The sequence below is a fragment of the Pleurodeles waltl genome, chromosome 3_1 (genome assembly GCF_031143425.1).
Source record: "Pleurodeles waltl isolate 20211129_DDA chromosome 3_1, aPleWal1.hap1.20221129, whole genome shotgun sequence".
Taxonomy (NCBI): Eukaryota; Metazoa; Chordata; class Amphibia; order Caudata; family Salamandridae; genus Pleurodeles; species Pleurodeles waltl.
Window position 1 is genome coordinate 1,971,044,247 of NC_090440.1, and position 16,398 is coordinate 1,971,060,644.

The 16,398-nt window shown below is 41.9% G+C and overlaps 1 protein-coding gene across 2 annotated transcripts in view; it reads left to right on the plus strand.

Annotated features, from left to right (window-relative positions):
• NLE1 (notchless homolog 1) overlaps positions 1–16,398 on the plus strand; it is a 158,837-nt gene that overhangs the window by 57,164 nt on the left and 85,275 nt on the right. The gene's annotated exons all lie outside the window — the stretch shown is intronic.

The window sequence follows — 16,398 nt, forward strand, 5'->3', positions numbered from 1 at the left end:
TCAAACGTTTTCCTTGCCTTCCTCATACATAAAGTGAGTAGAAGATTTGAGGTATGAAAATGCTTGTTCCCCAAGCGTTAATCATTTAGTGTGTGCAGTTGTTGGAAGTTGATTTATCTTTAATTTCAACTCCAGTAGTCTGCCATTCCATTTCACAAGGAGACAATTATATGTGAACTAGCTGTTTGCCATTCTACTAGAGTGTAGGTAGGTTTGAGTAAAGCCACCCTATTTAAGGATGTGTACCTATGCTTGTGTAATGTGAGCTAGAATCTTGTAAATGGAGTACCTTGCATTGCAAGCTCTGATATCTAATTTTAGATTTATCTGGAAATAGGGTGGGAGGAATTGTTTAGTGTGAGTGAAGGCGTTAAGGAGTTTTTTTTTTTTTTGGATGGTGGTACACTGTTGAATATATGAAGATCATTTGTATTTAATGTATACTTCACCATTCATTTATGCATTCATTAGCTGAGACATGGATTTTTGTGAATGTGATTCAGATAATGGCTATGCCAGCCCCTCTTTGTGTAGCCGTGTTCTTGAGAGATGATCTCTTAGATCTGGCACTCAAACATCTTTAAAATCATGTGGACCATGTTGTACCTCTGCACAGTGTTTTTGGGTTGTAGACCATGCGTTTTTGAGCACACCCCAAAAAAGTTTGATGTGATCGTGGCTTGTCAGATTTTCTGATTATCTCAGTGTGCTGGGGATGTCAGAAGGGCTAGTGAGCTTTGTGAACAACATTGTTGGTTGTGGTGCTGGGCCTTCTTCCTCTGCAGAGGCATTATTGGTGGAGCAAATTGAATACTATGCGGGAAGTGTAAGCTGTTCAACCTTTCCCTCAGTTGCAGATCCTACCCACTTTCGTCCTGAGGAATTAGTTTACAGTCCTTGAGGAAGCTTCATGAGGAATCCTTGAAAAGCACTCTAATAGGAGTCAATGTAAGTGGTTAAGGCTTTGCCATTGGTCCTTGGATAGAAAAGTCAATTACTTGGGACTTTCTTAGTATGATCGTTTGTCCTTTTGTATCCCACTTGGCCAGAACCGTATTGAAGTGGATTCCTTTGGATCCTATTTAGCCACCATAGGCAAAAAAGGAACTTTTTTAATCCTTTCAAATCACTGTATTGAAGTGTCATTTTGCGAGACACATTTATTTGTTTCCCGTAGTAAAAAGACCATGCAGTATGGGAACGGAATATTTTTTCTTTCCGTATTGTTGCATACAGGGTGTAGAGCTGTAGCTGTCCTTTAGCTTGAACTGGTAACATGAAGGTATTTGATTACAGCTGGGTATGGAATATAGTACACTTTTTTTTCTTTTTTACTTTACTAAAAATAAGATTGTTCTTACGACTAGCCCTACGTTTTCCTTGCTCCAGCTGTGGTCAAGTTTCAATATCAGTGAGATAGGTTTTCCTTTACTCATTTTCCTTTCAGCTAGTTAAAGTATTAAATAACCTGATTGCCCGCAAGTCTCTCTGACGTTGACTGCACAAATGACATTGTCTTCAATATATCTCTCTTTATGTATGGTACCCACTCTTTGCAAGTAAAGACCCATTTCTGTTGCTTGGTTCTTACTATGCTGTGGCCAGTATCTTGCCTTTAAAGACCATTGATGCTCATACTGGTGCCTTTAAAACAGCTTCATTTTCTTTCCAGTGCCATATTTCTTTAGATATCTGTGGGCAGCATTTATAAGTCTTCTTTGTGGGCGTTCAGTCCGGGCAAAACACAAACTTGGCTAGATGATTAAGAATAATAAATAGATTGTTTGTTTTTTCCTGTGCTCTCACACCCTAAAACCTTCCCATTAGTCTAGAGGGAGCGAGACTGAACGTATAAGGTAGTACAAGTGGTTCATCATTTTGACTTATTTAAGGGTAATCAGTCAGTGTCCATCTTTATGAACCCAATCATCATCCCTTTCTTTGTCTAGATCAGTTTGATGTGAACAGATGGACATGAAAAGGGCTAAGATCCAGGAAGCTAGATTGCACGAAATTGGTCACTATCTATGGTTGTCTACCTACTCTTGGCTTCCCTTTTATAGTTGTTACTTTAAAACTCACCCTATTCTAGATTCACATGCTGTGCAGTATTGATCCATTCTCTAGTTGGTTTTAGATAACCATGTTGGAATTTCTTTTAGACAAAGTTGAGAGTCTACCATAGGTGCTGTCTGAAAGACTTTGGAATGATATTGATTATAAACCCAGACTGTCTCACTTCATGATTACCATCTGAAGATTGTTTTCTGCCATCAAGCTCTGAGCTTAACTATATGTATTTCTGGAACCATTGAACAGAAAACTGAAGGAGCTGCTGTGAGTGAAGGTATTAGTGTACGAGAAAGTCAATTCCTAGGAATTTAAAGGGAAGGGGGCTGTGCAGGAATCAGGGCTCTGGAAGGATGTCTTTCTATGTCATTTAATTGTTTTCAATGATAAAGAGAGAATCTTTTAGACTCTACCATGTGTCACTGTCCATATACACAGGAAGATTTGCAAGGTGTCTGCAGCTGAAGCCTCTGTCTAGACTTTAATGATACTCTGTGTGAGAAAAGCCCTTTTTGAAACTGAAAACTCCACAAAGAAATCCTTTGGCCATCTAAGTCATAGTGTTGAGATCAAATATCTGGATCGGGGATGTGATGGAGGCTTGAGAGTAAGCCTTTCAGGACTTTAGCATCAGCATAGGCAAATGTGGCATAGAGTGTACAAAACTAGTACATTTACAATTTTCTGTTTCTTTGATGAGAAGCAGGATGAAGAGTCTAGTTCTCTGAACTTCTGTTCCTGAAAATTGACATTACCTTTGTGAAAACCTTAAACTTATACTGCCTCAGTCAAAAAGAGTTTCAGAGCAGAAAATAAGAGTTAAAATGCTTAAAACATGTTTGCACTTTCAAGATGGTTAATGTTGAAAAGACAGCTCTACCTTTTTGAAGCAGGTAAAAGAAAGACACTCTTGATGTTGAAATGTACCACAAAGCTTTTAGTGGAAACTTAAACCGAATGGACTCAGAAAAAAGGTGATCACTTTTATGCAGTAGCCAAGACAATTCCAACCTAAAGTCCTGTGGGGTTGATTTTGGAGCCTTTAGACATCACAAAAACTCAATTTGATTTAAACGAAAAAAGAAAAACTGTTTATGGAAACCTTGAAATCTTATGCAATACCCAAGAAACTAAACCAAAAACCGAGCTAGGGAAAAATCTCAACAAAAACCAAATAAGTGAATTGTTAAATGAGGAGATACAACCTGACTTTAATGAGATGGAACATATTTGGGTATAACTTACCAAGGATTCTTTTGCACATGATCCGGAAATGTGCCCTTCATTTAATCTCCTCTCGACAAAATTTGTTTGAGTGTCTTGCTTAAGAGACCTTGTGGGTACTTGTGGGCTACAAACTGAGGAAGAACAAGAGGAGTTTCTCTTTCTGTTAGTCTTCTTTTAAACAAGAGACCACACCGTCTGGTGTTTCCAAGTGTCACAACATTAGTAATTATCAATATTGTCAAATGTACTGACAGTAGAGAATGAACAACTCAAATGCCTATAAATGCAGTTGCTTATCTGCCACAAAGATGTTTGAAGCTTGAAGGCCAACAGCACAAAGGTGGTATTCTCCAAAAATTAAAGCATGTTATCACATTGTCAGAAATTCACTAGAGTTACCCACGTCCACTACACATCATTTTACTGTATTTACTCTATCTGATTTGATACTCACTTGAGTTGCACATCTACCAGAGTACATTTAACAGTGAATGTGGTACTTGAAGAGTGCACGGAGAATGTCATTCTTTACCATCCCAGATGTTCACACATTTCTTTGAAGAGTAAAACAAAATTGTTCACTAAATAGGGCATCATTTCCTGAATGTAATTTCAAGATAATGCCTTCACACATCACCCTCAATGGGCTGTTCATTATAAATTATATGTTTGGTGGCATGTGTAGCTGCAGATACACATGCTGTGCATAGTCCGCCGTCTGGTGTTGGGCTCGGAGTCTTACAAGTTGTTTTTCTTCGAAGAAGTCTTTTCGAGTCACGAGACCGAGGGACTCCTCCCACTTCGGTTCCATTGCGCATGGGCTTCGACTCCATCTTAGATTGTTTTCTTTCCGCCGTCGGGTTCGGACGTGTTCCTTTTCGCTCCGTGTTTCGGGTCGGAAAGTTAGTCAGAATCTCGGAAAAATTCGTCGGTATTGTTTCATTCGGTATCGGGTTAGTTAGAACAAATCGACACCGAATCTTGAAGAGCTCCGGTAGCCCTTCGGGGTAATTTCGATCATCCGTCGGGGCCTAGTCGGCCCGACCGCGTGCAACATCGAGACTGATGGAACGGACCCCGTTCCGATTCTGTCCTAAATGCCATAATAAATATCCTTATATGGATCAACATTTGGTCTGTAACTTGTGCCTGTCCCCCGAGCACAAAGAAGATACGTGCGAAGCCTGTCGCGCGTTTCGGTCGAGAAAAACGCTCAGAGACCGAAGAGCCAGGAGGTTGCAGATGGCGTCCACGCCGACAGGACAACAACGGTTCGAGGAGGAGGAAGAAGAAACTTTCTCCATCCACGAGTCGGATTCCGAAGAATTCGACGTCGAAGGACAACCAACCGTGAGTAAGACGTCGAAACAAAAATCACACGAAAAGACTGACAAAGCCCAGGGGACGCCACCGCCAACAGGCAATGGCTTAACCCGGAAAGTAGGTGACCGTCCATCGGCACCGAAAAAGGGCAAGCTGCTGTCGAAGTCATCCGACTCTGGTCGAGATACAGGCACGCAGCAATCTCGGGACCGAGAGAGTGACGCAGAAAAAATTCGGCACCGACACAGCGGCACCGAAGTTGGTCGGCACCGAGAGGGCACGACGCCGAAAAGAAAAAAGATCTTGTCGGAGCCGAAAAAATCCAGAGACACGGTTTCGGTGCCGAAACACCCGGCAACCGAACCGAAAACTGGTTCCTACTCAGAGGAACAGGGACTGTCCTCTCAACTAAAAAAACACAGATTTGAGGAGGAATTACAAACAATTGAGCCAGATCACACGCAAAAGCGGATCTTTATTCAAAAGGATACAGGGAAGATTAGCACTCTTCCCCCAATCAAAAGGAAAAGGAAACTTGACTTCCAGCAAGGAGACAAGCAACCACAAGCAAAGGTGGTAAAGAAGGTAACTCCACCACCCTCTCCACCACCATCAACTCATGCATCACCGGCACAAACTCCACCATTAACACGCTCACCAGCTCATACCACAATGAGCCAGGATGATCAGGATGCATGGGACCTCTACGACGCTCCAGTATCTGACAATAGCCCGGAGTCGTACCCAACTAAACCGTCACCACCTGAGGACAGTACATCATATGCACAGGTGGTAGCTAGGGCAGCCGAATTCCATAATGTCTCGCTACATTCGGAGCCTATTGAGGATGACTTCCTCTTTAACACCCTGTCCTCCACCCATAGCCATTATCAAGGTTTCCCATGCTTCCAGGAATGCTAAGGCACTCGAAACAAATATTTCAAGAGCCAGTTAAAAGCAGAGCCATAACTCCAAGGGTGGACAAAAAATACAAGGCTCCGCCCACAGACCCTGTTTTTATTACATCACAACTGACACCAGACTCAGTAGTTGTGGGGGCAGCTCGTAAAAGAGCCAACTCGCATACATCAGGCGACGCACCACCTCCGGACAAGGAGAACCGCAAATTTGATGCAGCGGGAAAAAGGGTTGCAGCACAAGCGGCAAATCAGTGGCGCATCGCCAACTCACAAGCACTCTTGGCGAGATACGACAGGGCTCATTGGGATGAGATGCAACATCTCATCGAACACCTCCCCAAAGAGTTCCAAAAACGAGCGCACCAGGTGGTGGAAGAGGGACAAAGTATCTCGAACAATCAGATACGGTCTTCCATGGATGCAGCGGAAACAGCTGCAAGGACAATAAATACTGCAGTCACGATAAGGAGGCACGCATGGCTGCGCACATCTGGGTTCAAACCCGAAATACAGCAGGCTGTGCTCAATATGCCGTTTAATGAACAGCAATTGTTTGGGCCGGAGGTCGACACTGCAATTGAAAAATTAAAAAAGGACACCGATACAGCCAAAGCCATGGGCGCACTCTACTCCCCGCAGGGCAGAGGCACATTTGGCACATTTCGTAAAACAACTTTTAGGGGAGGGTTTCGAGGTCAACCCACAGAAACCAGCACCTCACAAACAAGACCACCTACCTACCAGGGACAATATCAAAGGGGAGGTTTTCGGGGACAATACACAGGGGGCCAATTCCCAAGAAACCGGGGAAAATTTCAAGGTCCCAAAACCCCTCAAAATAAACAGTGACTCACAAGTCACACAACCCCTTCACACAACACCAGTGGGGGGAAGACTAAGCCAGTTCTACAAATCTTGGGAGGAAATAACAACACTTGGGTCTTAGCAATTATCCAACATGGTTATTGCATAGAATTTCTCCAACTCCCTCCAAACGTCCCACCGAAAACACACAATATGTCAAAACAGCATATAGACCTTCTAGGACTAGAAGTTCAAGCATTAATGCAAAAGGACGCAATAGAACTAGTACCACGTCAACAAAAGAAAACAGGAGTTTACTCACTGTACTTTCTAATACCAAAAAAAGACAAAACTCTAAGACCAATACTAGATCTCAGAACACTAAACACCTACATCAAATCAGACCACTTTCACATGGTCACATTACAAGACGTAATCCCACTGCTCAAACAGCAAGACTACATGACAACATTAGATCTAAAAGATGCGTATTTCCATATACCGATACATTCTTCGCACAGGAAATACCTAAGGTTCGTATTCAAGGGAATACATTACCAATTCAAAGTGTTGCCATTCGGAATAACAACTGCGCCAAGAGTCTTTACAAAATGCCTAGCAGTAGTAGCTGCACATATCAGAAGGCAGCAAATACACGTGTTCCCTTACTTAGACGATTGGTTAATCAAGACCAACACGCTAACAAAGTGTTCACATCACATAAATTATGTTATACAAATCCTTCACAAGCTGGGTTTCTCCATCAACTATGCAAAGTCACACCTTTTGCCGTGTCAAACACAGCAATACTTAGGAGCGACGATCAACACAACAAAAGGGATAGCCACTCCAAGTCCACAAAGGGTTCAAACATTTCACAAGTTAATACAGGCCATGTATCCAACACAAAAGATACAAGCAAAAATAGTATTAAAACTCCTAGGCATGATGTCTTCATGCATAGCCATTGTCCCATACGCAAGGTTGCACATGCGGCCCTTACAACAGTGCCTAGCATCACAATGGTCACAGGCACAGGGTCAACTTCTAGATCTGGTGTTGATAGACCGCCAAACATACATGTCGCTTCTATGGTGGAACAGTACAAATTTAAACAAAGGGCGGCCTTTCCAAGACCCAGTGCCAAAATACGTTATAACAACGGATGCTTCCATGACAGGGTGGGGAGCACACCTCAATCAACACAGCATCCAAGGACAATGGGACATACATCAAAGAAAGTTTCACATAAATCACTTAGAACTGTTAGCAGTATTTCTAGCGTTGAAAGCATTCCAACCCATGATAACCCACAAATACATTCTTGTCAAAACAGACAACATGACGACAATGTATTATTTAAACAAACAGGGGGGGACACACTCGACACAGTTGTGTCTCCTAACACAAAAAATATGGCATTGGGCAATTCACAACCATATTCGCCTAATAGCACAATTTATTCCAGGGATCCAGAACCACCTAGCAGACAATCTCTCTCGGGATCACCAACAAATCCACGAATGGGAAATTCACCCCCAAATACTGAACACTTATTTTCAAATATGGGGAATACCTCAAATAGATCTATTTGCAACAAAAGAAAACGCAAAATGCCAAAACTTCGCATCCAGGTACCCACACAGGTACTCCCAAGGCAATGCTCTATGGATGAATTGGTCAGGGATATTTGCGTACGCTTTTCCCCCTCTCCTTCCATATCTAGTAAACAAATTGAGTCAAAACAAATTCAAACTCATACTAATAGCACCAACATGGGCAAGACAACCTTGGTATACGACACTACTAGACCTGTCAGTAGTACCTCATGTCAAACTACCCAACAGACCAGATCTGTTAACACAACACAAACAACAGATCAGGCATCCAAACCCAGCATCGCTGAATCTAGCAATTTGGCTCCTGAAATCTTAGAATTTGGACACTTAGACCTCACACAAGAATGTATGGAGGTCATAAAACAAGCTAGAAAACCTTCCACTAGACACTGCTATGCAAGTAAATGGAAAATATTTGTTTGTTACTGCCATAAAGATCAAATTCATTCATTGCATGCGTCTCCAAAAGATGTAGTAGGATATTTACTACATTTGCAAAAATCCAATCTAGCTTTCTCTTCCATAAAGATACATCTCGCCGCAATATCTGCTTTCCTGCAGATTACTCATTCAACTTCCCTGTTTAGAATACCTGTCATTAAAGCGTTTATGGAAGGCCTAAAGAGAATTATACCACCAAGGACACCACCTGTTCCTTCATGGAACCTCAACATTGTCTTAACAAGGCTCATGGGTCCACCTTTCGAACCCATGCATTCTTTTGAAATGCAATACTTAACGTGGAAAGTTGCATTTCTCATTGCCATCACATCTTTAAGAAGAGTAAGTGAAATACAGGCGTTTACCATACAAGAACCATTTATTCAAATACACAAGAATAAAGTAGTTCTAAGAACAAATCCAAAATTCTTACCAAAGGTTATCTCACCGTTCCACTTAAATCAAACAGTAGAATTACCAGTGTTCTTCCCACAGCCAGATTCAATAGCTGAAAGAGCACTACATACATTAGACATCAAAAGAGCACTAATGTACTACATTGACAGAACAAAAGTAATTAGAAAGACAAAACAACTATTTATTGCCTTTCAAAAACCTCATACAGGAAATCCAATTTCAAAACAAGGTATTGCCAGATGGATAGTTAGGTGCATCCAAACCTGCTATCTTAAAGCAAAGAGAGAGCTGCCTATTACACCAAAGGCACACTCAACCAGAAAGAAAGGTGCTACTATGGCCTTTCTAGGAAATATTCCAATGAACGAAATATGTAAGGCAGCAACATGGTCTACGCCTCATACATGTACTAAACACTACTGTGTAGATGTGTTATCTGCACAACAAGCCACAGTAGGGCAAGCCGTACTAAGAACTTTATTTCAAACTACTTCCACTCCTACAGGCTGAACCACCGCTTTTGGGGAGATAACTGCTTACTAGTCTATGCACAGCATGTGTATCTGCAGCTACACATGCCACCGAACGGAAAATGTCACTTACCCAGTGTACATCTGTTCGTGGCATTAGTCGCTGCAGATTCACATGCGCCCACCCGCCTCCCCGGGAGCCTGTAGCCGTTTGGAAGTATATCTTCAACATTTGTACATTTGTAAATATATTACTTTAACCTTCATTTGGTACATAGGTATTCATTCCATTGCATGGGCACTATTACTAGCATACACAACTCCTACCTCACCCCCTGCGGGGAAAACAATCTAAGATGGAGTCGACGCCCATGCGCAATGGAACCGAAGTGGGAGGAGTCCCTCGGTCTCGTGACTCGAAAAGACTTCTTCGAAGAAAAACAACTTGTAACACTCCGAGCCCAACACCAGACGGCGGACTATGCACAGCATGTGAATCTGCAGCGACTAATGCCACGAACAGATGTACACTGGGTAAGTGACATTTTCCTTACTTGGCTTATGGTTGGCGCCCAAAGCATTTTTGAATGTTCTCGAACAGGGTTTTCCAGCCCCAGCAACTAGATGTTGGAATAATGTACAGCATGCCGTATCTTGAAAAGTCTGATTCTGCAAAGCTATTGTTAAAGGTAAGTAACATTTAATTTTATATACAAGTTTCTGTGAACTAAGTTCAAACTTAGTCACAAAGCAACCAAGAACTGTACAAGTGAGAAAGTGAAGGGATGATGCAAGCTGGAGTGAGGAAGTATCAGAGTTGTGAAGATATAATAAAGAGGGTGTGGGGTCTAGGTCAGAAGGATGTGGTATGGAGGTAATGGGTAAATGAAAGGTTGGGCTTTTTCAGATGGGTATGGTAAACGAGAGGGGAAAGCTTGCTTGGCAACCAGGTTTGTTTGAAGGGTGGAGTGTTCAGTTCTCTTCTGAAGTGGAGCAGACGCAATTCTGGGTGTTTTTTAGTTGAGATCATCGAATTACATACTTTTAGGAATGTAGCTAGAGAGTCAGCCATCTAATCGTCTCCATTCTGTGATTCTTGCTCTACATTCTAGTGATATTGCTGCTCCAGAATGCTCTCCCTGACATTCTGATCTTTAAGTAAAGGTATGGCAGAATACACTCGCTGACTGCTTTTGTTTGTAATACAGTACATCTTGAAGTCTATTTGGGCATTAGAGGTCTCTGAATGCCAGAGTTAACTGGTAAACATTCAGAGGACTTTGAGTCTTCCCAAAGCATGACAAATGATTTCCAGGGGCATCAGATTAGTTTCTTGGATGCTGATTAGGGGAGATTTGACTCCAACAAGTTCAGGCAGTGCCAGCACTTAGACAGCCATGATGAAGTCGTTCTGAGAAAGAAAGGGCTTTACGCTGGTGAGCAAAGTCATGCATTTTTGTCATATGATTGAAGTATGCCTTTAGCTGAGATTGGCACTGTTGATTAGTCATGGCTTGAAGCCTTCCAGATTCATCTAGTCAATTTCCTCTTAGGCTCCCTTTTTCTTGCTCCCAGTTGCAATTAAAACACTCATCATGATTTAGTTTGAGGTAGCTCATGGCCATCAAAGCCTGGATGGTGTCAAGGCATGCCTCCATTGAGTTAGTTAAAGCTGGGACTGGGCATATCTTCATATATGGCTGGATATAATTTGGGTACTGGTGAACATTTGTATCAGCCAATAGAACTCCTAGGGGTTTCAGGATATATGTTGAAGATCCATGGCAAGATGATGGTGTATTATTAGATGGCAGCCTGGTGGTCGTAATCCGCCAGGGCAGCGCTGCCCTGGGGATTGAGTCCCCCATCCGCAAGCTTGTCCATGGCGGTAAACACTGCCATGGAAAGGCTGGCGGTAAGGGGGACTCAGAGGGCCCATGCACTTAGCATGGGCAGTGCAGGGGTGCCCAGGCACAGCCCCATCGCGCATTTCACTGCACCTCAACATTGCCGCCGGCTCGATTACGAGCCGGCTTCAGTGTTGTGACTTTTCCGCTGGGCCAGCACTGGCGGTATTTTGGCGCCCGTGGCATTGGCGGTCTTTGAGGGCCTTAGTTTTTTGGGGAAAACCTTGAAGGATTTACACAAATGACTCCTTGCAGAATTGTGTTCAACTTTCCAGAAATATATAGCTTTCTGGGATCCACCATGGGTTTCACACCCTTTTCCTCTACAAACTGGAAGGTGGTTTAAAGCACAAAAAATTCGAAAAATTGGCTATTTCCCGGTAAAACGCAAAAACTGTGGTAAAAAAAATCTGGTTTTCTGAATCAAGTTTGCCTGTTTCTGGTAGCTGGGAAGATGGTGATGTTAGCACTGCAAACCTTTGATGCAATTTGCAGGAAATAAAACAATCACTTTCATCTGCAACACTTTTTACCATTTTTCACCACAAAAACAAAATGTAGTTATATTTTGCCTAATTTTTAATTCCCCTCAGGGGAATCCACAACCCCTGGGTACTTTGAAATCCCCAGGATGTTGTGAAAGAAGGATAGACATTTGATGTAGAAAGCTTATGTGGACAAAAAGGTATGGAGGCCTAAACACAAACTACTGGGAATAGCCAAAAAAGAGCATAGCACTGTAAAGGGGAGGAGTGGGCAGGCAACCGAATTAAGAGTACAAAAAAATGCTGTATTTGGGTTCCTTTAGGTTACTATATGTTGTAGAGAGAAAAGAAATGCTGGTGAACAAATAAGATATTAAGGCATTTTTGTTGTTTTTGCATATTCTTGCAAGAGGCATGTTACCCTTGCATGCATTTTAAACTCCATAGAAAGTTCAAAAGTAAAACTAATTAATGTGCTATCCTATTGTTCCACGCATTTGTTTAGTCAGCATCTGTAATTTGGTGATGGAGAAACTAGCAGTATTTTTAGCAGGAAAGTAGTGGTGCTCGGCTTTGAAGCTTCCTGCTCTCTGTCACTTGAATGAGATGGAAAAAATGAGACCGAATACCTCCACACACTGCACGAAGAGCTGTTCTGCTGCTGCTAATTTGCATTCATACTACTGAGCTTGCTGAGACACTTATTACCATAAATGAAATTAATACTTGCCCACATTCTCACTGGACGTTGCTGTCAAAATTCTGTACTTGAAAGTACATAGACTAAAAGTGATTTCCAATGATTTACTTAATTGCTGTGGAGCGTGTCCTCTGTACATAATGAAAGAAGTCACTCAGGTAGGAGTAGACCACAATGCCTGCTTAGCAGAATGATACATGCCTCCGTGCAAAGGGTGTATTGAGAGGAACCAGTTCAACTGCAGGAGGCATCTGAGAGCTGGGCGAGTTTGGTGGCACAACAAACTGTTTCTTCAATATAACTTGTGTTTTTTGTATTCTAGTTCATTGAATTGTTACTCTTTTGGCGTGCTTTGGACCCCATATGGGATGATACACATTATACACTGCAAAAAGAACAATTGATGGATGGAATGCTGAACAGTGTCAACCATTCACCCCTAATACAGAGATCTGGGCCTAAATCTATTGTGTTTTTGCTCACCATGCCATTCCAGTTGGGACCCAGCCATATGCAAATCAGCCTTGAACAGTTTAGGCTGGACTGTTCCATTGAAGAGCAGGGTCAAGATGAATTTGCATATGGCTGGGTCCAAACTGGGGTGGTGTGGTGGGCAACAAAACTGATGGATAAAACCCTGACCTTAGTGACTGGGGGGGTGAATGTTTGCATTGTTCAGCATTCCATCCATCATCTATTCTATTTGCATTTGTTGCCATAAGTGGGAAGGGTATGCCCAGACGTGGGTCCTGTGCTCACTGTGCCACTGGAATCAAGCTATCCTGGCTGATGAGGAGTGATACCTCGAAACTGGTCCCAGGATGCTTGTTTCCGCTCCAGGGAGGACCAGGCTTGGCAGTTCGGGCTGGACTGTTCCCATGAGGAACAGGGTCAAGACTGATTTGCAAATAGCTCAGTCTAAACTGGGGTGGCATGGTGAGCAAAAGAACGATGGATTAAACACAAATTCTTTGTGATTGGGGGAGAATGTTTGCTTTGTTCAGCATTTCATCCATCTGTTCTTTTTGCCCAAATTATACACTGCCATATGGATTATGTTATCAAAGAAGTTCTTCAGCTGCCGCATTAAGCTTTGTCTCAAACAGCTGCATTTACTTTGTTTGGGTGGGGATAGTGTGATTTTGCAGAGACAAAGCATCATTTACTAGAACATTAGGATGTGTCTTGTTATGAAATCACTAAGACACAGATCTTGGTTTTAGAGGACTCTTTGGCAGGTCCTTTGCTCTAACACCAGCATTTTCAGCACCTTGATGGTTTGTTTGGTTTAGAATCGGAGGCAATACCCGGCCTTCAGAATGTTCCACATGACGTGTGGAGGCTGACAGTTTGTTACCCCATCACTATAGTTATGCTGGCCTCTGTTTATACCTTCAGAATGCTACATTTATTTGTGATATCGCCATGAACATTCCCAAAGCAGGCTTTCTTTTTTTAATGTTCAAACTTAGTCGTAACAACATGATCTCAAGCTCCTTAATTTACATTGTACCAGACTACTCTACCTCATTTACCACTGAGGTAGTAGAGGTACACTTACCTTGTTATTAAAGCTGCTAACTTTGATTGGGGGATTTCAGTTATGTGAATGACATATCAGATAACTTGGCACAACAATTTCTTAAGAATGTCATGCCTCAATCAAACAGTTTAACAATATATACATTCTACAAGGCACATTTTGGACGTAATTGTTTCAAACATGAGTATCTACACTGTGGACCCCGTTACCTTTAATTTGGACAGATATCTTTGTAGTGCTTTTTACTGTTTCCTCCATTGAGGGCAACGTCAACAATAACAATGACCTTTCTAAAACTAGATCATGGAATTTAATTAAAGCATTAGAGCTTACCTCATCACTAATTTCTAATGGATTGCCTCCTAGCCCCTGAAGCCCCCTGTAAGAAAAAAAAGCCCACTTCTCACAACCGGAATACCCCATGGTTTAACCAGGAATTACTGTTTAGGGACCATGATAAAAAGGAGGACCATGATAAAAATGCATATTATACAGCAAATGGAGAATGTCACAAGCATTGCATAGTCTAATACAAGTCATTACAGTAATAAGATTGAGGCTACAAAAACTCATCCAGGGACGTTTTCACAGAAGCCAGATAAATGACACACCCAAAAGCCCAGGATCAGGGCATCCTCCATTCCCAAGAAATATGCAATTCTTTATCTACGTTTTTCTATGAAAAATTAGTTGCATAAAGATTTCCCTAGTTCTAAAATAGAGGATATTGCTTACACTGAAGAGGAAGCGACTACATCCTTAGGTGCGACCTACAACCTTACTGATTCTACTCCCATTACGCTACATGGAATGACAGACCTGATTTCAAGTTGTCAATCAGGATCAACTATTAATCCCTCTCCACTCTCTATCCTTCAGTTAGGTAATGTAGCAGTCACACCATTGCTTTGCGAATTACTGCAGTCTTCAAACAGGTCAGCTATTATCCCAATTTCCATCTTGGATAATGATGGCAAAGCTGCCTTCGTCCTTTTGGACCTATCAGGTGCCTTTAACACCATATTGCTCCCAAATTTGATTCAAAGATTTGAGAGATTGAGATAAAGGGTTCTGCATTGGCAGGGTTAACCAACTATCTTGCCAGTATATCTCGGGCCATTTGTCTTCCACTTCATACCGCAAATCCGACTCAACAAAACTAGGGGTGCTAAATGGATCATCCTAGAGTCCTACACTCTTTAACATATATTTGAGCCCTCTAGAATCCATAATTGGTGATTTGAAGGCCTCTCATACGTGGGTGATAACCAGATAAACTTTCATTCTCCAGTAATCTTGGTGCTTTTCGGGATAAGTTTAAAGACTTCCTAATGAAGTTCTTTCGTGGATGCATAAAAACTATGTAAATCTTAATGCAGATAAGACAGAAATAATGTTTTTTTTCTGTTTTGTTTTTAATGATCAACGGTGACCTACTTAATTGGTAGTAGTACAATTCTGTTAAACGTGCTCATGATAAAAGACTGATTTTTGGAACCCTATTTAGCCAGTTCAGTTCATCATTATGTGCGTCTTATAAAAGTGGACGTTTTGCCTGTAAATAAACCTGTTCCATCACATTTATTGCAAGTCTGATTGTGCCTTATGGCTTTTAATTCGTAGGCCACTGTATTTGGTTTCTACCTTGGGGAATGAAGTGCGTATGATTATATAGTGTGTATGCATTTGTTACAACAGCATGTTAGTGGAGAGTGCTCAACTACATCCATAAAGTCCAGCTTTTTAGTGCAGATTCCTGGATGCCTTGTTTGAGGTGTGCTTGAGGAGTCCAGTGATGGTGGGTGTCGTTGAGTCAGTGTTCTATGCAGATTAGTGTGCGGTCCTGATAACCTGCAACTTTATTGACGTTATTTGTTTTGCACCTTACATAGTCACGTCAAGGTGAAGGTCTTTGGGTGCCTTCTAGAGTGGTGTATTGGTGGTGTCATGTATGTCTTGGACACTTTGAAAACCACCTGGCATATTTCTTGGTCTGTTGAACAAGGTTGTGCTGCAGGGTTTAAATGCCTCATTTGCCAGTAGGCCTATAGTTTTAGTAGTAGCCCTCTGTTTTGTTTTGTGTTTGGTGGTTTAGTGTCGAAAGGAAAATTCCTGTGCACTCTGCTGGTGCAATATTTGGATTGTCTGATATCAGTTGGCCAGAACATATTCCACTGTAACAAAGTAACAGCTTTGAAATACAGTGGGTGTTCTAATATATTACACTTCAACTTGGGCACAGTTTGACAATGTTTGTGATAACATTTAATTTATTTCTTATTAAAGCTCCATTAATGCTTGACATTATATCTCAGTTCAGCATAGGTAGTGATGAAAGTGTAGCTGCAATCGTACACAGAATTGGGGTTCGAACTAGCCAAAGAAATGCAGATGGACAGAGTTGCAATGAAAGGTGGGGGTGAAGGGACAAAGTAGTGAACCTCTAGGCATGGAAGGAAAGGAGCTGTGAAC